A 24775-nucleotide genomic window follows, 5' to 3' on the forward strand; every position below is an offset into this window, starting at 1 on the left:
GCCGATGAAGCTTTTTAGGATAATTGTAGCAGGCATTGTACAGTATATTAGTGGTGTGTGCATGTTTATTTTTGTATGTGAGGTTTTGTATTCATGCAAACACGTTTTTGGTCATGTGAGAGAGTAGGTGAGTAAGTAGCAAGTGGAAAAAAGCCTGACAGGAGGCCCACGCAGGCTGTCGAGCCACGGGTGTTTACAGTTAAAATATTTGCCTGTCTAGGGATCTGAGAGGCAGGAGATAAGGCAGAGACAGGCCCTGTCATGAACAGAACTGTCTGTCTCCCTCCCACCCAAGTCCTCTTTATTAAAAGAACATTGATTTCTCTTAGCCTTTGATAATCCCCCCCACCGGAGTCTAATCAAAACACATCAAATGTTTGCCACCAAGGACAACCATGTCAAAAAAATTCCTCGCATCCTGGCTGCCTTGTTTTGCACTGTGCTTCACTGCAGCGCACGTCAATGCGTATGAGGAATAATGTGAAAAAGCATTTTACTAATTGGAATAGCCAAAAGTGACAATCAAATCAGCAAATCTTGTGTTTTTGAAAGCATTTGCACCTCTGCAAAACTTTCTTATAGCTGCCATCATTCTCAAGAGAAACTGCACGAGTTGTTGCAGACGGCTGCTTTTTGCTATCTCCAGTGAAGCTTCTCCCCTTAAGATATATGTGTTTACACATTGTGTGTGTTTATGAGCTTGGGCGCACACATTTGTGCATGTGTAGACAAATAGACTCTTGCTTTCTACCTCCACAGGTTTTATTATTTTGCTGCATTCCCATGGTGACAGGGTGGTCCACATCAGGAGTGCAGGGTGGGTTAGAGTTGTAGCCTAAACAGGCATCTGGGCTTGTCTCCCAGTTGCTGGGTTGGGCCCCTCCTGGGCCTGGCGATGAGCGAAATTATTTTTAATGGATCTTCATAAAACCATCTGTATCAGCGCACCTGCACACTGGAAGGCTATCGACAAAATGATTATGACTCCAGGACCCAGAAATTGCTCTAAAATGTGTAATCATTTTGTTTGGTGTATCCACAGCCTCCCTTTTCTTTCATGTATCTGTATTCTTTGGGCCCGGTTCAACAAAGCAAGGTTATTTTCCTCCTCTTGGGTCTGTGGCCGGCACGATTTCCATTTAGATTTGAGGCTGTGTTTTTAACGTATAACAGGTCCCTGCTCTGCATTCGAGGATGCTTTATATTAAATGCCATGCAAATGGGTTGTCTGACCTGGCCGGAGGTGCATTGTCCGCAATAAATAAGGTTTAATTGTGGATGTTAATTTCCACAGATTGTGGATATAATGAAGCTGATTTGCCATCCAAGTTCCATAATGTCCCACTATCTTTCAAAACAGTGTTGATAATGGTTGGCAGGCATTCTGGCAGCCTTGTTAACCCAATGCTAAGGATGCATACTGTTGAACAAAAGATAAATACTCCGCCCAGTTTATTGTATTAAATGGCAATGCTAGAAAAAAAAAAAAACCCCGTTAGCATGTCTCACATTTGCAATCATGCATTTTGAATATCTTCTTCCCAAATCATAGATCTATCTACCACTGTGCTCACTTGTGTCATAATTTCAAATGCTGAGGGGAGTAGCTGACAGGTTCAACTGTTTCTACGACACATTCCCCTGTTACTTCTCATCAAATTGGATTTGTATGAAGATATAGCTGATGTTTTATTTATTTCTGCCCTCTGAGACAACCCGTAGGTACCCTCTGGGTGTCATGATTTATACGTACCGAACAAAAACAGAAAAAAGACAGTTAATGTCCTTGCACCTGCTGGCGTGTACTTTAATGAAATTCAATGAGATGAAATTTAGCACAACCTCTATTGGGGTTGGCCATATCATTTTGAAGTGCTTCATTACAGCAGTGGTGGTGGCCTGTGGGATATCTTCATTTGCAATGTGGCATGCCTCATTCATCACCATAAGATAAGGAACCAGAGGCTCCAGTATCTGCTATAATACAGCTTCAATTCACAGCGTGCAACTTTTTATTTCCTTAAGTTGCAGAAGTTGCATTACTTCATGAGTTCTGCATCTGATAAAAATTTGGAGCAAACTGAATACAGTGATTTGATTAATACTGACCAAAAACAGCATCAAAATGTTTTCACTGTGTTGTGAATGCACCATCACTGATATAGAAAAACTAAAAACCGTTACGGCTGTGTGTTAAAAATAATAATGTTGCATTACAGCTGCGCACGGCTGTGTGTGCTTGCTCCCATGGGTCCCTTTGGATAACTCAGAGGTGTGTGTACTCATATGTGTGTCAAACGTATGAATGCCCAGCCAGAGCTCTTTTTATTATTCTTTAGAGCCAGATGTTCCTGTGATTGGAGGATGAGGAAGGAGAGATGAAGAGGAGAGACAACTTATTAATTAGGTTCGCTGCATCAGAGTAGCCCCTTTCTACTGCTGTTACACTCACTCCACAGTACAGTTTGCCACTCTACTCTTCTGTTTCAGTAACTCCTCTGTGCCTCTTATCTCCCTCCCAGATTTGTCAGTTTTCTCTCTTTTCTGTTTCCCCACATAGTCTCTCTATCTCTATCTTCTTCCACTCAGTGTGTCTCCACCCCCACCCCCCTCACTCTTACTGATGTGGAGGCAGATGCTTCAGGCCCCCAGAAGGAGAGTGTCTCTGATATAAAAAGGCCTAATGAATGGGAGCCGCCTGTTTGTGTGCCTGCCGCCAAGTAGTGCAGCTGCACAGGCGCTGGATGGCACAAACAAAAGCCTCCATGTCCCTTCTGCAAATCCTCCTGCAAAAGCCAGGATGTTGCACGTGTGCGGCCTCAGATTGAGGCAAATCAGTTAATCCATAACAAGACTTAACACAAAAACAAACAAATGGGCTGTACTCATTTTTAACTTTCGGTCCAAAGGGCTTTGTCCCAATGAAAGGTGAAGTTATTGTTGAGACAAGGCCACCAGATTATTTCCACAACCTTAATGTCTGTGTACTGTAACCCCATGCTGGGGTAGTGTCTCTGTGCTGAATTCTCTCACTATTTCCCGCCTGTGTTCAGTAGCTATTTTCGGTTAATTACTCCTAATGAATTTGTGTATCCTTATTGTCCTCTAGAGCACTGAAGAGTGGTCTCTTGTCAGAGAGGGGGGGGAAAATCCAAACGCTATTTTGTCAGTCTCTAATCAATCTCCTAGGTTTTGATTGATGTCTGCCTGGTCTACTTTTTCTCTTTTTTGTGCATGTGGCAAGGGAAGTATTGTTTTTTTCCCCCTTTTGTTTATTCCATTATCTTAAAGCTGTGTTGGGGGTGTAATGGAAGCTTAGAGGAACAGGTGATGGGGCTAATTAGTCATTAACGAAGAGATTAGGGTCCCAAATGACAAGTGCATGCTTTACAAGGTCATAATTTGATTAAAGTCGCTGCCAGTTGATGGGAGACGCTACTCTGAGATGATTAACTTGTCCCCCCATTCCTATGTCTCTTCCTCTCCACATGCCACTGAGATGATCTCTAATTTTACCATACATATAGAAGCGAACACATGTTTGTTAGTTCGTATGTGGCGGGCTGATATACCATAGATGATCTCAAGGGTCATAAACTATAAACACCAGTTGATCTGTGTCTACATATTGGATTATTCTTATAAACATGCTGTCGTATGCAGCGCAATACAGACACAGTACAGACAGAAGAACCTGTTATGGTAAAAAATATGTTAATCTGGAGTGCAAACGTGATAAAACTGTTGCTTTTAAGAAAAGTTGACGCACATTGATACTATAACATAAACTATTGTGAATCTTGACGTCGATACGCACGTCAGCCCGCGATGATGCATGTCTTATTGCCGCCGGTGTATTGGTTTACATAGAAAACAATAGGGTGCTTTGACCAGCGTCATATGCCGTTGGTGTATGTTGCCCTTAAGAGTCATGCCTGTAATGATGCGTCTTTTTGACATGTGGATGAAATAAACTGCAAGTAACTACAACTAACTATACTGTAAGCCTGAGCAGTTTCATGCATTCAAGCAAATGGCTTCTGCATTTGCTCATGAAAAATTGTGAGATCATCAATTATACTCAGGTCATGGGTCAGAGCAGCCTTGAGGCACTGTACTCTCCTCCGGAATGATGCCTTCAATAGCTGTTTTTAAAGCTCTCAAGCAACAAGCAAACTGCACATCTCTCTGAGTTGAAAACATGTCCAACATCTTTTGTGATTCTTCTTACAAGGACCACAAAGAAGAGTGTGACATATGTCTGATTGATTTGACTTATGGATAGATGAGTTATCGGGGAAGCTTTTCTTTTCGGCGCCCCCCTCATTTTTATTTCGTAGCAACCAGTACTTTCTGAGCTCTAAACTTTCAAATGGTGGATCACATTTGATTGGCATGCAGTGGAGTTTCTATAACACAAACATTTTCCAAGGGTGCAGTTCTTTGAGCTTCATGCATGTGCCCTGCCCTTCACCTTTCACTTCAGTCACCTTCTCTCTCTATTGTTTACTAGTTGCTGTTCACTATGATCAAATATTGATAGAGGTCAGTAGCAGAGCAAAGTAACCCCATCTCAATTTTTAATGTATAATATAGTACCACAAATGGTGTTCCCTCCACTTTAATGCTTTCGAAGGCAAATACTTCCCATTCCCACTGGTTCAGGATTCAGTTTATAAATGTGTTCCCCTCAGGTCCATTGAAAGCCACACTGCAGCTTCATATGCCATGCCATGCCACCAGTGAATTACAAATACACTTAAACCCACTTCAAAAAATCGAAGAGAGTCAACATATTTCCACTGTGCATCCTAAGTGGCCTTTTGCAGAAAGTAATAACCTTGAATAATCTTTGAAAAGAATGAAAAAGCTGAAGCGGGGCTGAAGTAGGCTAAGGAGGCTAAGAAAGGCAGATTGTAGTGAAGTGACTAAGTGTCAAAGAAGCCATGAGTGAGATATTGAGCCCATCTCATTTATGTTTAATACACCCATGGATGAGTCAAATTGGAGATGTGGGGTCAGTTTGGACAGGTCACTGAGCATTGGAGTCTGTAAGAAAAACCTTGGAAAGAGTGGCAGAGTGTATGCATGTTTGATGTATGTGTGCATGCATGTGTGAGTAAACAGGTTTGTGGGTTCAACTGCCTTCTCTTCAACTGTGTTTCTTTACATTTCCTTGTCCATGAGCACCATGGCCTCCATATGCTGCACAAATAAACAAAATTTCTTCCTTTCTCAAACAATAGTGTATGTCAGGTGTATTTTAGGAATGCACAGGTGAAGAGTTTATATATCTGTTTTTGACTGCTTTTCTTTCTCTATCCGTTGGCAGGACCCTGTTTATTTTGCTGTCCCATTGGTGGCTCCTTGAGGGTGTCAGTTGTCACCACTTTAACAGATGAGCATATTCAGCATAAGCTATCGGGCCAGGCCCACTACAACAGATGTGGCTTAAGCATTTTAATGCACTGCCACCACCTCCTTCTCCTTGCACATATATAGATGTGTGAAAACGCGAAAATATCTCAAATAAACTTAATCCTGTCTCCATACAAGAACATTAATAATCTCTGCAAGTCCAGAGATTACATTCTTAGTCTTTTTTTTTTTTTTACATCCAATGCCAATGTTTTTAAAATTCTCACTTTATATCTGTGCATGGCTTGGTAACAACAGTATGGTTAAGGTTAGGGACAGATTGGGGATATGACAAATAAACTATGGTTAAGGTATGGTTGGGGTTGGGGTTAGTCATGGTTACAGTTAATAAAAAGGTGAAAACTGGTTGCAGGTCTTCAATGAGGTGTGAACTCTGGTCTCCTGTATGAAAGTCAGGCTGGCTTCATACCTATAAACCACCATGCACTCCACATCCTTACAATCTGCCTCAATTTTAAAAAAGGGCACACTTCTCCTAGCATTGGCACTGAAGATTGGCATTGAACGTAATTCTTGAATTCTTCAATGTGAACATAATTCCTGCGATACTGAGCTGAGATACTCAGCATACAAAGGCGGACGAATACAGAGAGCAGACAGCCAGTCCATTACCCTCTACACATCTCCCTCAGTGAACTCAGTCTTACCTTTTTGAAAGCCTCTCTATTGTAAGAAGAGTATCAATGTGAAGAGATCACCAAGGGGACTCAGGTCTCCTGTGGCGTTCTGAGGGCAATTCCGCCATTGCTTATTTTAGACACAGCTTGCCTCTACAGTACAGGGCAGGGTCACTTTACATGCAGGACCAAGCCTAGAAACGCTATCCTTTACTCATGAAATAAGCATGCAGTTAAGTGAATTGATGGTCTCTTGTCTCTTTTGCCTGAAAGTGGCCTTTAGAAGGGTTAGTGATTCTGCCCTCAGAGAAAGCACTTGACTTGGTGCACTGTAGCGGATAAGGGTTAAGATGAATCACAACAAGGCCATTTGGAGTTAGTAGACAAGGGTCAGAACATGGCACACATACATGGCCACATGTAGTAGCTTTCATACCACACTGACATTTGTTTCTGACTGAGCTGCTCAGGAAGGGCAATATCTTGCAATTAGATTGTGTCATTGGCTCTAAATTATGCTTGTTGACTCAAGGAACATAATCAAGGTGCATTCAGGGATTGCTTTTATACACTTAGAACGTGAATGTTAAGGTAGGTTAGGGGTAAGAAGCAACACAATTGAGAGTTAAAATTTCTTATTTTCTATCATGGTTAAGAAGTTACTTAATCTGTTAATTTGACACTTGATGAGCTCTTTTCTAATCTGTTTCTAAATGCTTCATTAAATGGGAGAGACAGCACAGTGCAAAACAAGCTGATGAGCATTGCCAATGAATTAAGAGAATCTGTTTTTGTTGTTTTGCTACAAAAACAACATAATGTGATAAAAGGTTTATGCCAACGGAACAAACCCTGGATTTGGAGATGCAGAGAAATCATGTAATTCTCTAAGATTTGGGTCCTTGTGTTGAGAAATAAACAAAGAGCTGCATTGAAAGATGACAAGAAAATGAAGAAAGAACAACTGAAATAGTTAAGACACTCCCCATCTCAGCTGTTTCTCGTGGGAAAATAGAATAGGAAAAAACAACCTCTATTTCTATCTATTGGACCAGCCAAAGGCACATCAAGTATTTTCTCTCCCCTCTCCCCATCGTCACTGAAAGCAATCATTTTAGAATTGATTTTCATGGCTCAGAGAGAAATAATGGGAATTCTTTCTAATGTAGAAATGTATGTGTTCCTTTTGGTTAACCAGAATAGACCATATTTCAAGCTTGTCAGTTAGAGGAGTAAAAATACCTCTCATCTTTTGCTCAACTTTTTCTCTCCTCCTATTCCCACTGTCTAAAGTGACAACTCGTCATCTCTAAAAATCAATCATATAATTCTATATTCTTCAGGCTGCTGAAATGATAGAAGTTTGGTTCTTTTTAACACTCCTCGGGTCCACATTTGTCTATGTTTTGAGGAGATAAAATTGGCACGTCAACCAGCAAATCATTCTTCATGGTGTCAACAGGGAGGGGGGAATGACAATTGTCTTAACATGCCCCAGTTAACACTCATCCAGTGTGTTCTCATTCATCCCCACTTACACTCACTCACGTCTCTTTGCAATGCGGCTGAAGTCAAATCTACATGTCCATCCATGGCACCCACTGACGCCCAACTGTCCAATTTTAAAAGCTCACTTCCATGTACTCCCGTCCATTCTACAGCAATTGTACCAACCCTTTTCACCCACTACAGCTCACAGAAGCAGAGTCAGTCCAAAAACAGCAGCTCCTCTCCCCTGGATGAGCCCAAATCCATTTACCTAGGGTTTATCCATCAGCAGCTGTCGAGTGCGTAACACCCTGCCCAGGTGCCATTACTGTACCATTACATACCAGATTCCCCCAGTTTATTACCACTATAGGAGCGTGTCAGCTATTATTAATGATAGCTCAACCCCTGCCGATGAAAGAGACTATTGATTGACAGAGGAGGTGAGGAGGTTGGGGATTGCCCAGACATTACCAGTATTTTTTTTTCTGTATTTTAAGATACTGTAGCTTTTCAGCAGCGTTCTGCAAACTGGGACAAAGTGTACTCTATAACTTAAACAGTTGCTGCTATTTCAAAAGTAGATTTGCTGTTGAGATTCAGGTCAGCAACATCTAATGCGTAGCTCCTTGCATCTCTGCAAAATAAGACTGTACAGATGTGGAGGTAGATTGGAAAACGCATTCTGGTGGAACTGTAAAAGCTGTGGACTTGATCATATTTGAGAGTTGCCAGTCATTCAATCTGGTGCTGTAACGGTGTATTATCAAATGCTAATTGTCATATTAAAAGGCCTCTCCAGCAATTTTGTATTGGGTCTCCATAAAGGTGGTGGACTTAAAATATACAGATTATAAGAAGAAGCTTCAACATCAAAGTATCAGAAGCCGAGATATCCTGATTTAAAACCTCAAGTGTAGGTCAAGCCTGCAAAACATTTGATCCTACATTTCCCATAATGCAATTATAATGCACAGATTTTTCAAACTACATAACCCAGTTCATAACTGAGGTTGTCTACTAAAAATTTGTCGTGCCCAAGCCAAGCAAGATAACCCTGAGGACATCACCAGGGTTATTTTTTCAGACTCAAGAAAGGTTGCTACTGAGCCACAGAAGACATTACACAGATGTTTTCACAGGCTGAAAAATACTTTGTCATGAGTAAATTGAAATTGAGGTGTAAAATTGGTGGCGTGCCCCTTTTAATTTTCACCATTCACCGTTGTTTTTAACAAACACAGATTTATGCTAACACTACATTTTAATAAATGTCAATCTAAAAGAAGATCTCTGTAATAATTGAGAGGCAAAGGGTGTTTGAAATGATATCAAGCTGCCATGACACTTGCACAATAAACAACCAAGATGTCAAAAGCAATTAGTGTTGAAGATGATGCGAGAGGAGGGGAAAAACTCATCCCAACTCATAAGCCTTTTCATCAGTGCCATGCTTTGTTAAATTATCATCAGCCAGTGTCAGGAGTAATCTGCAAGTGGCCACTCCCCAGTCCTGATGGGAAAAAGGTCTATTGGTCCTCATGTTGACCAACGGAATATCAATGAGCACTTAACAACCCAAAGTGGATGAAAGAGAAAAAGAGAGTAAATGGGGTAAGGAGATGAGGAAAGAAAATACCCAGGGGGTTTCTATAGAGAGCGTTTGCATTTGCTTTCCCTGACAGAGAAGAGAGATGACTGAAAAAGTAAACAGACTTTGTCTTGCAGCAGCAAGAGAAGTTCTGTGACAACCCCAGTCTTTATCTGACAAGCAACCTCTAAAAAGAATCCTTTTCGATAAGGAATAGAGGTAGTTATTAAATTGTAAAAGCAGGAGAAAAGCACTCCCCTGAGGACAACAAAGAGGGAAAAGTACTATTTCTCCATTAAAAGGACACAAGAGATGGAAAATGTCCCGTTTCTATCCTGTTGTCTCCATTTTCCTTATTTGCAGTTGTGGAGGATCAATGATAGTGTAGAGGCGTAACCTGGCAAGGTTATTTCCTCTGTATTACTGTCTTATCAAACTGAGTGAAAACCTGTTGGTTCTGTCTGCAAGCTCAGCCAAGCACTGGGCTTACGAATGCTGACGACTGTGATTGCTCGTCTGTCGAGAGGTCATCTTCCAACACAGGGAACATTTGGTCCTTGAATAGAAGACATCTTTTGCAGGCAAAATTGTCACAAATAACTGAGGATGCACAGCAATTTTGAAAAACTGAAATATTACTTTGTCATACCACTGCTTAAGTGTTCTTTCAGAGGCTTCTTTAAAACCAGCAATGCACAGTCATGAACAGATTAGTGAGCATGATGGCTATGAGCCATTTTCAAATAATAACTATAGACACGTTTCAGTTTATAATTTGAATATGCCGACATTTAAAAAGGTATTTCAGTCATATAAACAAATTCATTGTTACAAAGAGAGACACAAATAGAAATGGGACTTTCATGAAAATAGATTTTAAAAGAAGATAATCTCAAAGAATCTGGACCTTGATTTGAGACTCAAATTCATGGAATTCACGGAAATTCAAAAAACACAGGACCTACATAGAGTCAATGGAAAATGATACTGTACATGCTTATTACTGGATTGTATGGTTACTACATACAGTATGGGCGTATTGGGCAAAAATGTCAACAAAAATTAAGAGCACAACCTCAAAATTGCTAGCTTGTTTGCTTTTGAGCATTAATATGTTTGTGATACCAGGTCATTTTTAGGGCAAAGGGCAAGGCCTTTGATAAAAACAAATTTATTGGGACATCATGGCCAAAATGTAGGGCACCAAGGCCAAAACCAATGGTGCAATAACAATAAGTGATAATTACATTGTATGAAGACAAAACAGCATACAACAATTAGGAGTCAGTGTATTGAAAAACAGAGTTTATTAAAACTGACACTGAATGTTTCACTTGTTTGCAAAATGCTGTCTTTTTTTTTTTTTTTTTTTTAAATGGAACAATTTATTATATTAATTGTTAAAATAATAAAGACAAAATATGGTCTATAAATGGGCTACCCACACAACTATTAGCATTTGAGTCTGTAATCATTAGAGCAGTCACAAAAATGACTTAAAACATTTAACATTAAACTCACTGATGAGAAACTTCTCAAGGAGAGACTAGGATGATGACTGCGAGTCATGTAACAGCCAACAGACTCTCCTGATCTGTCTTAACCGAGAAGTGGCTGTGTCTGCTTATAGAGAAATATATGTGTGTGTGTGTGTTTTAACGGTATATAGCGCTAAAAAAGTAGCAACCTGTCAGATCTCACAGCAAGTTATCAACTCTCTGTACGTTCGTAGTTAGCTAACACTGCGCAGCAACCTGGTAAACTTTAAAACACAGCATGTACTTAAAATGTACAGTGTTTAGCTGTTTGTGCTTTTCACATAATGTTAATTGTTAGCTAATGTTAGCTAGCGGGTTAGCTGTTAATGTTTACGTTAATGTTACACATATATTTGCGGGAGTGGGAGGAATCTGGCGCTACTGCTGATGTCCAGTGTGATGATGGAGACACTGGGAAATGTGAGTTTGTTTATATACAGCATGTATATGTACACACTTGTCATGTAGACTCTTAGTATACAAATGGATACATTTTCACAATGCCTATGTAAACAGGTTTTGCAGTCTTCTGACAGTTTCAACTTTTAACCCTGTGTCCTAGAAATGATGTTTATATACTAATAATTTGTTTTGCTAAATATTTTGAGCGGAAACATAACTGCTGCCTACATTATGTGCCCTGGCAAAGTTTTTGTTTTTTTTCTAATGTGGGAAGTGCTACATTTATATACTGCACACACACATCCTGACTCCCATGTGTGGTTAGGTAAAGTGACAAAAGCACTTTTGTTAAGGTTAGGGTAACCTCGGTAAGATGGTGGTTTCAGTGAAATATTAATACAGTAAACACATTGTGTCTCATGTTTGCTTTGGCCTTTCTGTGTCAACATTTTGTGACTTGGCAGATGCATTAAATAAAAACAATTACAATTATTCTAGCATTCCCGTCCACTCTAAGACATTACCTAAAATAAAGCAGGCAAATGTAAATATTTACATTTTAATCCAATCAAAGAGGACGTTGTCAAACAAATCAAATGCATACAGTGTATGTTACATTCATGTGACTTTGGTACTTGTTCATGTGAAAGTTCACGTGAAATGGCGATTCAAGATATCGCATTGAAATGACAGGTCCAAAGCATTTCCTTTTTGAGTAAAGGCAATTGCAATGCTCCCAAAGTTTATTAAAGCTGTTGTAGGCTATGAATGACACTTTCACAACAGCATTGTATGTTGATAATTTGCAAAGGTGAAGCGGTAGGAAAGCCATGTTTTTTTTTTTTCTTCTGATTTATCGTTAAATATGGATTTGGGGCATGGCTGCTTACCACACAAGGAAAACATTAACATTTCTCTTGCCTGCTTGCTGTTACTCAGCCGCAGAAGTGTTACTGTAAACTCATAGTTTTGGGTAATTGAATGAAAAAGCTTGTATCTAATCCCACAAGCACCAGTTAGCTGCTTTGTGTTTGGAATTATTCCACGACCCTGCGGTGCAATCAAGCTACATAGGTATAGTCACTCCGCAAAAAAAAGTGAGTCTCAGGTCTTTATACAGCTACACGTACACACGCACACTAACACACACACACACACACAAAAACTTTTTAGCCCCCGCATTTCTGAAATGAATCTGGCGCCCCTGTATGGATGTGTATTTAATATACACAGATGTATTGTGTGCACAAGGCAGTATCTCTTTAAATTGAGTTTTGTTGTCCTGTGATAATTTAATCTTTGGGATTTTCTTTTCTGTCACTGAAGAAAAGTGTATGAGGAGTAGGGTTTCTGCAACAATTTCATAAAAGCAGCTCCCAATGGTTTTCAAAGGCTAATCTATCTACTAAAGGAAGGAATCTCTCGACTCGAGCATGTCAGGGAGAGAGCAGAGACGAGGCATGTCACGAGTCAGAGAAAAGTGCTCTAAAAAGAGAAAAGTAGACGGTGAAAACAGAGCTTTTAATCAAGAATGGATACTCTTACCCTGTGTCTAGACAGAAAGCCTAGCGTTAGCAGCACATTTAGCAGATAAGCAGCGAGTGTTTTACATACATTGTTTTGCATAGGTCACCCAGGTTTTGGAAGCGCTCACAGCCCAATACACAATGACTGTAGTTACGTACATAAAACGGAGCAAATACTTCCATGGGCTGTTCAAAACCAGTTTGTCTCATATGTTCCAAGACCGTGGTGAATGTGAAGCACCACTACAAAGCACAAATCTTTGGAGCAAACATACCCACTCAAAACCGAACTCACAGAAAATAGAAATGATCTAAGAGCCCACTATGATCAATCCATTTTATTTTAGGATGCACATTATTTTATTTTAAAATGCATCCCTTATTTTACTTCAAATGAGAAAAGAACATGTAATTACTATTAGAGTACTTAGCCTTTCATTTCATCTGTGTATAACAGAATATTAGTTTCTTTCATGTTGTTGGTGTATTTACTCATTCATACCTCATATCAACTGTATTCATTTTTCTGTGCATTGAAGTTGCGTCCAGAGGCCAAGCAATCGGCGTGTTCCAAAAAGGCACGTTTTGAAAGGGCACTGCACTAGTCCTAATGAAATGGAAGAACAAAGATAAATGTCTGCAATACATCGATGCCTTGGCAAAATACAAGATCTCAGTTCTTAAACAAGACTAGGTGAAAACTTAGTATATGGCTGGACCTTGCATTCTATGTTTGGGCTTTTAATGTGTACCTCGCCTGGTTACCATTAGTCATGGACATCGCAAGTGTTTTCAAGATGTTTGTTTTTATGTAAGGTTAAATTTATTTATTTGTATAGCACTTTTCATACAGTAGTTGTAACTCAAGGTGCTGTACACATAAGAAAAACATTAAAAAATACTTACCAGATTTGGGGTAAGACTATATGGTGCTGTTGTAAGAAGGGTTAAGTTAAGATTTAGGCTACAGTGTGTTTCCTGTGTGTGAAGTTTGCATTTGTAAATGTATTTTATTTATATATATAATCATTTTATTTACCATGAACAGGGAAGTGCTTTATTTAGAAAAGACCCTAGACACATGTAACATCTGGAAAGTGACAGTAAGTAAGCACACAGATCCCCTCTCTTCACATAAATGTCACATGACAGCCTCCTTCAGTAGGTAATTGTGGCACTATCTACTCACCATAGGTCACTAGCAGCAGAGATGACCAGCTGGCACCTGGCCAGCGGCTCCTCACATCTCCGAAAACATTCCAAAATTCCAAATAGGCATTATTTAGTTAAACTGACTACATATTGAGAGTCTAAATGGTTACTTTCTTACCTGAAAAAATATTAAAACTTAATAAAGCAACATATTAATAGTCCTACAGCGAAAATTACAACAGTTTAATCTCTTCCATTGCTGTCAGTTGGTGCAAAGTGCAGTCTGGGATACTTAGATATGGCCAGCTTCAGCCAACCAATGTGTACCAAAGTGTAACTTCATCACTCAGTCAGTGACAGATATTCGCGGTTATAGGGCTGGCCCCACTGTTGTGGTCCAGCCAAAAAGCATTTCTCTTTGATTATTGAAAATGAATACAGCCTGCCAAGAGGTACAGTGGGTTTGGCTGTTGTGCTGACATGGTGTGGTGCCATTGCTCACCACTGAGATTGTGTTGGGACTTCCTGAAGTATTACTTAAATATATATCTTTGCCCTGACAGGCTTTTTGTTGTGCCAAGCCTTCCATGCGGGAATATGCTGGTGGCCTGATCTGAATTTAAAATCTGAATCAATTATTCATTTATGACTAATGCTGACTAATTGTGGCCTTTTTCCTCCTTCACGCTAAGAAAGAAAGTGTGAAAGAATGGGACAAGAACACCAAAATGAACTGTCCCAAGTGCTGTGTCAGTCTCTGATCAACTTGCATTGCAGCAATATTTGCTTCACCATCAAGTAAAACTTTGCTTATGGTGCTTTGTTCCTGACAGTGAGGCTTAAATTGAATAGAATCTTAACTCTCATGTTCATCAGCTGATCTCAAGTATTGACATTTTCCTCAAAGGTAGAACAGGTGTTTTACTAATGGCCTGTCACTCAACAATTGGCTTTTATGGCATCAGCTTCCCATTGAGTTAAATGCCACCCATTGTGCTCAGAATTTTCAGGGGTATCCTCTCTTTAACACAAATGAACGACACTGGCAAATCCTACATGCAATAACAAGGAAAATGGAACTGATAACCATTTAGGTAGTCACTTTTCATCTTTATTACTGTTTCTAGAGATGACTATAATGAGTTTGATAATGTTGTTTTCATATAGATTAAGATAATTGATATTTTTGTCTGTGGCAATATACATATCTAAATGTTCCCTTACTGCAAACTGTTAAGTGGAGTTGTTACACAGTGTGTGTGTCATTTAAAATGCTGGAGACACATCTGAACTGCATGACAGATGTTTGAACGGCATGCTCCTGGATTAAAGCAGTTGTTTTTGGAGGAGTGCCATTCAAGACACAGTTGCATTGCAGGATGTATTAACTGGAGTCAATTTGTAAAAGTCTGTGAACTGAGTGCAGTTCTTTAAAATACAATTCTTTAAAATGCAGTAAATCCTAACATTCTTTAGGTATTGAATCAACAACTTGACAAGTAATCTAATACACTGTGAAGAAGCCACCTTGTTACTCAAATTTTCTATGAACACAAAGCAACTCTAAAAACTTAGCAAATCACAAAACATAGCCCACATCTTTAATTAGTATTTTTTGTGCCACATTTTCTTCCAGAAAAAAAGTCAGTATGGTGGCAGTGTTTGTTGGTAAACAGATGGCTGAATGAGATGCTTCAGTGTGGCGGTGCAGTGGCTGGGAGAGGGGGGAAAGTATTGGTGAGGGGGCACTGGTGTTGCGCAGAGGGAATGAAGGGCAAGACTCTATGTACCATAGCCATTACTTCATAGCTAATGAGGAAAGAGGTGGCTGTCTCCCTGTGGCATGTGTGCCCCGCGTGGATGGAAGCATGGGCCGTGTAAGGTAATGGCACAGTAGGACCATGGCCTTAGGCAGTCCCATTGTACTCTTGTCGTCACAGCCCAGAAAGCAATTGCATCTGAGAGAAACATAAAAAGGAGCAACTTTCTATCTACAACAATGAACTACCTTTTCACTGCTGATCTTAAAAGAAATGGATGACTTAGTAACTGGACAAAGTCCTCAGCTGACAACTTTGGCCTGCCCTTCAAGATGCATGCTGGCCAGAGAGTGTATATACACATACCGTATGTCTAGAGGTATAGTCTGTGTGTGTGCGCTTGTGTGTGGTTGCATGCCGCCTGCGTGCGTCAAACAGCTCTATTTGAGGTGGCAGGCACAGGTGCGCTAACGGCATGGCAGGCTCCAGCAGGTTATTGGCCGACAGATGGAGCGGAAGGCGGGGTGTGCAGGGGGGGACAGGGGTGACCGTAGGGTGGAGGGGTGGGAGTTGGAGGAGAGAAGGGGGGGGGGGGGTGGGGGCATGGCCACTGTTGGGTGGGGATCTGCCAGGAGTGGCAACTGGCAACGTCTAAGCTTTTTATACAGTCTGCATGACCTGAGCTTTGTCACGCCCGATAAAAGCCTGTTCTGTCTGACAGATCTGGGCAACAAACAAAGCTTAATACATTTCCACTGATTGAAAAACACATGAAGGGCACCAGATTAATCATAACTAACAGTTGAATATTATATCCGAACTTGTGCATTTTTAGGCTTGTATAATTTGGCAAAATAAGTAGTGCCTATACTGAGCGCTTTTGATGTAGCAAGTCAGTGAATGTAAATGGATCAAACGTTCTATTTTTTCTAGTTTTACAGTTTTGTCTCTAATTAGGTATTGCTCACCTGTCAAGAACCTATTGGGTACTGCGTGGTCCACCTCACCAACTCTATAAGTTTGATGGCTTAGCCATTTCAGTCAATGACAATGATGATTCAGTTAAGTCAGCCAGACCGTTCAAATGTTATTCTGCACTCACCAAATTGACTTTTAACTTTTTGGTAATACCTGGACATGCTGAAAGACTGATGGAAACAGATTATTCAAATACACCTTGTTGTTGGAGTATCAGCTTCTGCGTCATTATCAGACGTAGCATTCATGTCATATTGCCACTTGCTGTTCATCATTCAAAACACAAATGCCATTTTTGTTGGGAAGCATCAGTGAATTTCCACCAGAGTTACAGGTGCTTGAATCTTTCTCACATTTTATTTGGAAACATAACTAATATGTTAATTACAGACTTTAATAAACCATACTAATAAACAGCTACCATACTAGGAGTGGATTAGCAGGAGGAATATTACTTTAAAAACGTTATCATTAAGCATCATCACCATTTAAAAATATGAAGTTATGAATTTACAATTGGCTTCACTGACGGTGTTCTGCATCCTCTGGATGACAATTAATCACACCTTTGCCAATCATACCAGTGGCAGCTGGGTGAGTCACAAAACTCTGTAATCTGACAGCATTGCGCCTTCAAATGAAAAAAGAAAAATATGATCATCAATATTAATACAGAAAAGAGTAGAAATAGGGTGTGGGAAAACACGGATGTCGGAGGTTGGGCAAATCAGCTCTTATCGGGTTTAATACTATGGCCCCTCTGTAGGGCTCATATTTTCCATTAATCTGCACCGCATGAATACTAATAGCCCCAGTGGCTTAATGGCCCTGCCCAAATCCCTGTATTTGATTTCCACTTCTCAAAGTGACCTTTTCCCCATGCTAATGGGCTTACCTGTGCTAGCTCATGTTGGAGCATGAGAAGGGATGGGTCGAATTCGCTATTTCAGCTCATTGCGTTTAAAAGAGACGTCCAAATTTCAGTCTGACACTCAGGTGATCAGACAAACACACACACACACACACAGACACACAAACACAGGTCTGACACTGAGTCACAGAGCGCTCCACCTTTTCATCTCATTTAGCAGTATATTATGAAAAGCCAGAAAGCAGCCAAGCCATAATGACCTGCTATATTCCATTTCTGGCGAGCTGGCCAGGAAAGACATTGGATAGCTTTCATTCCCTTAGTTGGAAATTATCACCTTGTCAGAGAAGGTTTCAGTTCATTTCAAGTTTTGTAAATGCAACAAATATTATAAAATACAAACACTCTAAAACATATGATTTATCCCTAATTGTTCCTTAACCCTCAAGAGATTTTTGAAAGATTTAGTAATGGTAATAATGTAATACATTTGCTTATTACAGTGTAATATCTGTTCCCCAGCTTATCTTTATGGTATTTGTGCAGATTGTTCCATCTGATGTAATATCTTGGCTCAATGCTTCCCACTGGCAGCCCTGATGGACATTGTTTATCATTTGGTTTTAATAAATAACTCACGTTGCGTCCTACTTTGTTTCTTGTTGTGTTTATGTTTGCCACTGATATACCGCTGTTCTTTGCATATTCAATTAGTTGATTTATTTGTGTAGTATGCAAACAGACATGCAATGCCTTACAAGGTTATCCACAAACAAGCTCTAGATGCACTTTACAATGCTAATTAATTCTTCTCTTCCTCTTTTTCTCTTCTAAACTTATACCATACACCGTGTTAGCAGCTTGCACTTTTAACCCACATCATAATTGATACTACAGCCCTCTGTCAATACATGGATCATGAAGTGAGTTTATATTCTGGGTAGTAATTGGACCATGGATATCCACAAAACAATCTATGAAACATTGTCACTGTGATAACAATACACAGTAAATTATTAAAATATAATGTTGTTTTTGGTGGTCCTCATGCATGTCAACAAGTAACCCGTGTTGCCTATTGCCAGCAAATACATTGGCACCATCAAAGTCAATCTCTGCAGAAGTAACTGAGCTACATTTTCAAGAACTGGGTTTTACCTTTACCTTTTTACCTTTTACCTTTTTTGAAGTTAAGCGGCCCTATACAGTCAGTATACTGGATCCTCACAGGCTTGAAACACTGAAACAGCCTCCCCGCCTTTACTCATGTGGCCTAGATGTGATTATCCACCGATGAAGGTTGGCAGTTAGCAGATGGTGAAATGTGTTGGGGACCCCGAGATGAAGGCAAACAGAGCTCTTAGGGTCCAGATAAGATTGGACAGGTCAGCTCCAGTTGGGTGCTGGGGTGAAAGCCCAGGGGAAAGAGGCCTGTCGCCACTGATAGATGTTCCAGATACATGGACTTTAGTGAGAGCTGATGGAAATGGCTGCATGGACAAGCATACACTGTCTTTCAATCTTTTGCTTAGTTTCTACTACATTGTCTATTTTCCTACCCTTGCCTATGTCTAACGGCCACATAAGTTAATTAGACTTTTTAAAGGATTATCAGTTTCATGAACAGTGATAAATTGGCCAATTGTCTGATCTGTGTGAGTGAATTTGATCCGTTTTAGTAGTTATATATTTTTGGCAAGATTTTAAGTTTTACATAAAAGTCATAAGAGTGATTTGAGCAATTTTTCTTCAGTTTCTTCTGCATCAAAGTAGCTTGTTTTCTGTCAGTCTTTTGATTTGTGTTGAATCATTAACAGTGTTAATACAGAGAAAATCTACAACATGTCATCTTTAATTTTATATTGCAGTTTTGTGTGTCATAAATAGTAATGTCTCAAAGCAGAACTTCTATCTATGCTGAGAGTGTGTGTTGGTAGACTCATAAATTACTCAAGTCTTTCTCTGAAAGGGAAAATCCTTCTAATTCCAATCAAACTCATAACAAGGATTTTCTGAGATGCTTGATAAATGCGGGTCATGGCCTATCATGTGCCCGAAATACCTAAACAGCAAGGATACTGTGTGTCAAACCAATTGTTCCAATCATTTTTAAGTAGCATTTTCCTCCCATCTACCTAGTTTTGACCCTTTTCACCTGTCTTGGAGCACTGGGACTCAGGGCGTATTATAGAGGTCTGTCATCAGGAACCTACTCTTGGCCTCCTCTGTCTCCTGTTGTCACATTGTGCAGGTGTCAGGACCCCAGGGCTCTGTCAGTGACAGAGCTATGCGAGCCCCAGCAGTCCCCACAGGCAGCAAGAAGGGTGAAAGGGGTCAAAAATCTCCCAGTGCACCACTCCCTCCTTTCTAAATGGATCCCCTTTAGGGTCTCTCAAGGGATCCTTCATTTCCTTGCCTGGTAATAGAATGTAAGTAGGAAGTTGGATGGATGGGCTATGTCCATGACAGAATGGGATGTGGCGTATTTATGATGCTAGTAGAAAATCACGGACGTTTACAATTCAGCTATCATCTCAAGATCCCTGCATTTATGTGTAGGATGCAATGGGATGTAAAGATATATGGCTGAGTCAAACAGATTTTCTCATTCAATATTGAAGCATCCTTCTCTGTTATTGTGCATTGTACAAATCAGATGATATCCATTATGTTGGATCTCTCTAGTCCTTCTAGAAGCTGTGCCCTGCAAATGAAAAGATAAACAGGGAGATTGTGTGAGGGAGATTTTTGAGCATATTTGTGTTTCCTACTTGAATATTTCTCTATTTAAATCCATATGTATCAGCTAAAGACAAGCTACAGTTTTCATGCCCCACACAATTTTTTGAATTTAAGAAAGAAACACTTGAATTTCCATTTTTACTCAAGACACAATTCTTGACATTATCCTGAGCTTTACCATGCACAGTAGCATCACATTTAATTTTTTTTATAATAGCCAATAACAAGGTAACACTTGTAGTTTGAGTCTAGGAGACAAGTGTTAGATGAGTGATGTACAGCTAAAGGGGAGACTGTCGGGGATCACTATCCCTTGAAAGGCAAGTTTAGCATTATCGAGTGCAGTCAAGCTAGCACAACTGCTTGCTAGCTAGACTGCATGTTTACTGTGCAAGTCACTATCACTGCATTATGTTATAATCAACTTTAGTTTAAAAGAAAATAACAGGTAACTTAATAGTTTCTTAATTGCATAGATCATTTCTTAAATGTGGTTTCCAAGATCTGATTAACCCCAAGTTATGTTTGCGTGAATATTTATGAAGGTATAGCTTCATATACTGGAGGGGGGGGTTGGCTTACTAGAAGTCTTCTTAGTTTGTCTTAATGCTTTTCTGCGTTTTTCCCTTGGTGGACTTTTGCAAGTTTTTCAGGTCAGTTGTGTTATGTGCTTTTTCACTGATTATCTACAGTATAAGTAGACAAGCTCACAACACTACCAAAAAATACTGATGCCGTCACCTGTCCCTGTCTGTACCTTGACAATGGCCTTGCAGGCCATCGCGGTCCCCCGTGAGTCTCTTGCATCTAGCGAGAGACCAACAGGAAATGGGGGAGGGAGGAGGCAAAGGACACACACACACAAAACGGTGCCTTTTTGTGTAATTTTTGTTGAATACTGTGATGATTCGCACCAGTCATGGATCTCTCCAACTGGTTATAATCTTGTAATCAGTGCACCTCTTCTGAAATCAGTTGTGTGAGTTGCACACCCTTATATCAACATGACAAACTGTCTGAAACAAAAATGCCTTGTAGAGGAAGCAGTGCACTGAGATTGTCAAAGACTTGTAGATTTGTACAATGCACAAGCTTTAAGTCTATATAGATTTGCCTTTTCAGGATATGCTTTCCCAATTCTTTCTCATCACCTGATGTTGTATCAGGCCAGGATGAGATCTACTGTCAAGGCACAGCCTCAGGCACAGGGCAGGGTCAGTAGACTCCCCTAACCTTAACAGCAAAGCCCTAAGGCCTACAGCCGTAATCATCTACATCCACTTCTTCCTATTTTCTCCCTGTCTTGCTCTCTTTGTCTCTTCCACCTCTCATTGCTTTTCTCAATATCTCTGTCCTTCTCTCTGCATACCCTACTTTTCTGTTTCTTTCATGTTGTTGCCTTACACCTTTCACTCTCACTTTCTCCCCTCCAAGGCCAGTCTTCATTACAGCCCCTCTCACAGCCCACTCATCCATAGGCCCCATCCATCACCATCATGCAGAGAGAATAAAGAGGGAGGGGAGTAGACATATGAGTGTAGACAAGAGAAGAAGGAAAAGAGATCCACAAAGACGAAAAGTCAGATGTGGGCATCAAACAGAAAGACTCTGTGAGTAGGGAAACAAATGGAGATGCATAGAGACTGTCGCAAACAAGGAGAAAGGAACACAGGAGGAGATGACAGAGAGGTATTGTGAAACTGGGACACGAGGTGAAAAGGGTGAAGAGAGGTAAAGATTCACATTTTGGCAAGGCAAAAATAGAAATCAGAAGGATACAGATTAGCATTTGCTGTATTGAACAGGTCAACTCAGTCTGTTGCATCTAAAACATAAGAAATGTTTTGAGAGGGTGAAAAAAATCACTACCCAATGTTGAAGACTTCTACGGTATGTCTTGCTTTGTGTCCTTGTTTGTGCTCGAGGCTGTGACCTTTTGACAGGGTGCTCTCTCTTTTGTCGAACATGCCACAGGCAAGGCTAGCAAAACCGGCCCGACACCAAGAGTGATAAAGATGTTATACACACTGGCAGACACTTTCTGAAAGATACACGATTATTTTAAAATACTCTACCTTGAGAGACAAAAATGCAACAAAAGTCGGTCGATAGGCACAAAAAAATGTCTGGGAAGACTTGGTTGAAGTGGAATCAAAGCCGAGAAATGGGTCCCAGCATCATCCTCCAGCTATGCCTGGAGGCCTACATGTCTAGCTGACAATGTCTATATCCATCAGTCAGAAAATAATGGGCTTTAGAAATCGACCCCTGCGCCTTGAAAACTCAATCAGCAGAGAAAGAATTCATACAATCTGACAAAAATTGATCAGTAATAGAGTGGTCAGCCTTGATTTTTGAATCTGAGCATAGTAAATACTGCATGTATAGATTTCATCATACATTGATGTTTTTTTTGTTTTGTTTTTTTAAAATCTATTCTATATAACATGCATATTAGAGGTTTCAATGTTTACGTTAGGATAGGATTATGGTACCATATGATTTGACTTAAATCTTCATGCCAGTGACCATATGTTCATATCGTAATGATCATAAAAATATATCAATAAAGCAAAGCTTTTTTGATGATCTAATGAATTACAGTATAATCAGTATGTTTATTAAAAATGCCATATGCCTTTTGGTGTGTGGCTGCCTCGCCTTCTCATCTGTGTATCCCTTTCTCTTTTTTGTCTCCCTGTTTTCATTCAATCTCTTCTTCTTTTCAGCGCCACAAATATAATTAATGGCAGAGCGCAAGGAAGCATGTTACTGGTTTATGGATTTTTGATGGTAATCTTCTGGATTAATTATGTGATATATGTGCCTTGTTAATGTAATCGGGCTCGGGTAAATACAATGCATGAACTTTGATAGCGAACTGGCAGGCGTTTCTCCCCTGCCTCCCTAAATCAATTTGCGCCGTTCCCCGACTCATTCCTGCATCGCTTCACACAGAGATACTGCCAGGTATGAAGGTTGCACGTTTACTGAAACGGCCAAAAGAGGGTCAAATGATTACAGTGATTACAATGATAATGGCATGGTAAAACCCGTGCAATCACTCATCAGCTGTATTATAATAGACACCTCGCACACCAGTATGTTTAGATGCATTTATACTGTAAATTCACAGTTCCATCAACATGGAAATTGGATCCAGGGGTGGGATAGATATCATGCATGTGTGGAACAGCCAATTCATCTGGATGAAAATGGGCTGGAGTGTGGGTGTGTATGGGAGCGCATGCGTATTTGTATATTTGTATGTAAGCACACAGATGAGTACACAAATGGCATCTGTGTCTTTCTGCCTGTGAGGTGAGCTGGTATGTAATGGGAGGCGAGCAAGCTGGCAGGGATAGTAAAGAATGCATCGGGACTGTGGACACCCACCCAGCGCCGGCAGACAGTCAATCTTCCTCGCTGCATCTCTGAAAATGCCACTCAGCTACCAAGGTTGTTTAGCAAGTAAACAAGCCTCTGGCCACCATGCATCCAAAGGCGTATATTTCCCAGGAATAATGGCCAGGCAGAGGGGGAGAAGGTGAATTGGGCTCTGCCGGCATCCTACCGATCTCCCACATAGCCAGCTGATAGGTTTCGCCCATCTTTTAACACATTTCTCACACCTACACACACATATAGGTATATGCATTCACATCAACTTGTCTCCAAGCACACACACACAGGTCATGGTGAGGAGGAAAAGCAGGGAGATATTTTTTGATTCCTCCCTTCCTCCAGGGTCCCTGTTGACAGCTTTGATTTGAGTGCTGTGGTGGCAGAGGTACTCCCAGGGCCTCATCTGTACTAGTAAATCACCAAACCGCATGTGTGTGTGTGTGTATGTGTGCGTGTCTGCAAGCATGCACATGACAGAACATTTAACTGTGTAGCTGAACATGTGTGTTTATAGTTTAGAGTGTCAGTTGTCTGGCTGTCTGTTGGTTTGTATGATCATTTTATATGCATTCATCTAATACTATCTTGAAGAAAAAGCTTAGAAAAACTGATCAGTGGTTTTATATATTTGTGTATCAGTGTCCACATATTAAGTCTCATGCAGATTTCTTAGAATTTGCAGACCTTGTGATAAAAAATGATTTACTCCCTTCCTTTTAACCAAATTAAGCAAGGACAAAAGTGACACAGTAACATGTCTTGATCTGAGAGCGACACAGTAATGTAGATACACAAAATGGATTGAACTGACAAAACCTATTTAGGCCAAAGCAAGCTCTTGCTGTTGACTAAATGTGGCTCCATGTTTTTTTATTAAGCTGGGTACGACGGGCCCATAAATAAGCCCGTGTAAATTGTGTGTGAATTTAGTCATGTTTTGTCTCTAAGGATGTTTCTTTGAAATTGGCTCTAATTTGGTGGATGTCTTCCATCCTACTGGACATTTCTTTTTGCATTTTCAGTTAATTAGCTGAGGAAATCATTTAAGCTTACTAAAGAAAGAAAACTGTTTTTCATTTTAGTCCATTTTAATAGTGTTTAATTTGATTTTGGAATACAGGATATTAATTTTAGTTTCACAAGTTTCGTCCCAGTTTCATGTTTGATTTTTCTCTTCATTTCTGTTGCAGTTTTTATTAAGTATAATAACCTTAACATGTGCCATTTAGAGTGAAAATACTGGCATGTACCCAAGGCGGCTCAAAC

The 24775-nt window shown here is 40.1% G+C and overlaps 1 long non-coding RNA gene across 3 annotated transcripts in view; it reads left to right on the forward strand.

The window, feature by feature from the left end:
• LOC121888890 overlaps window positions 1-24775 on the forward strand; it is a 70419-nt gene that overhangs the window by 17602 nt on the left and 28042 nt on the right. The window contains exon 4 of one of the 3 annotated variants that reach the window (XR_006093374.1): window positions 5333-5550. The exons of the other annotated variants lie outside the window; for them this stretch is intronic. This is a non-coding gene — a long non-coding RNA (uncharacterized LOC121888890). Of the gene's footprint in view, window positions 1-5332; window positions 5551-24775 lie in introns of those variants that run through there. 3 annotated transcript variants of the gene reach the window in all.

This window comes from Thunnus maccoyii, chromosome 22 (assembly GCF_910596095.1).
Source record: "Thunnus maccoyii chromosome 22, fThuMac1.1, whole genome shotgun sequence".
NCBI lineage: Eukaryota > Metazoa > Chordata > Actinopteri > Scombriformes > Scombridae > Thunnus > Thunnus maccoyii.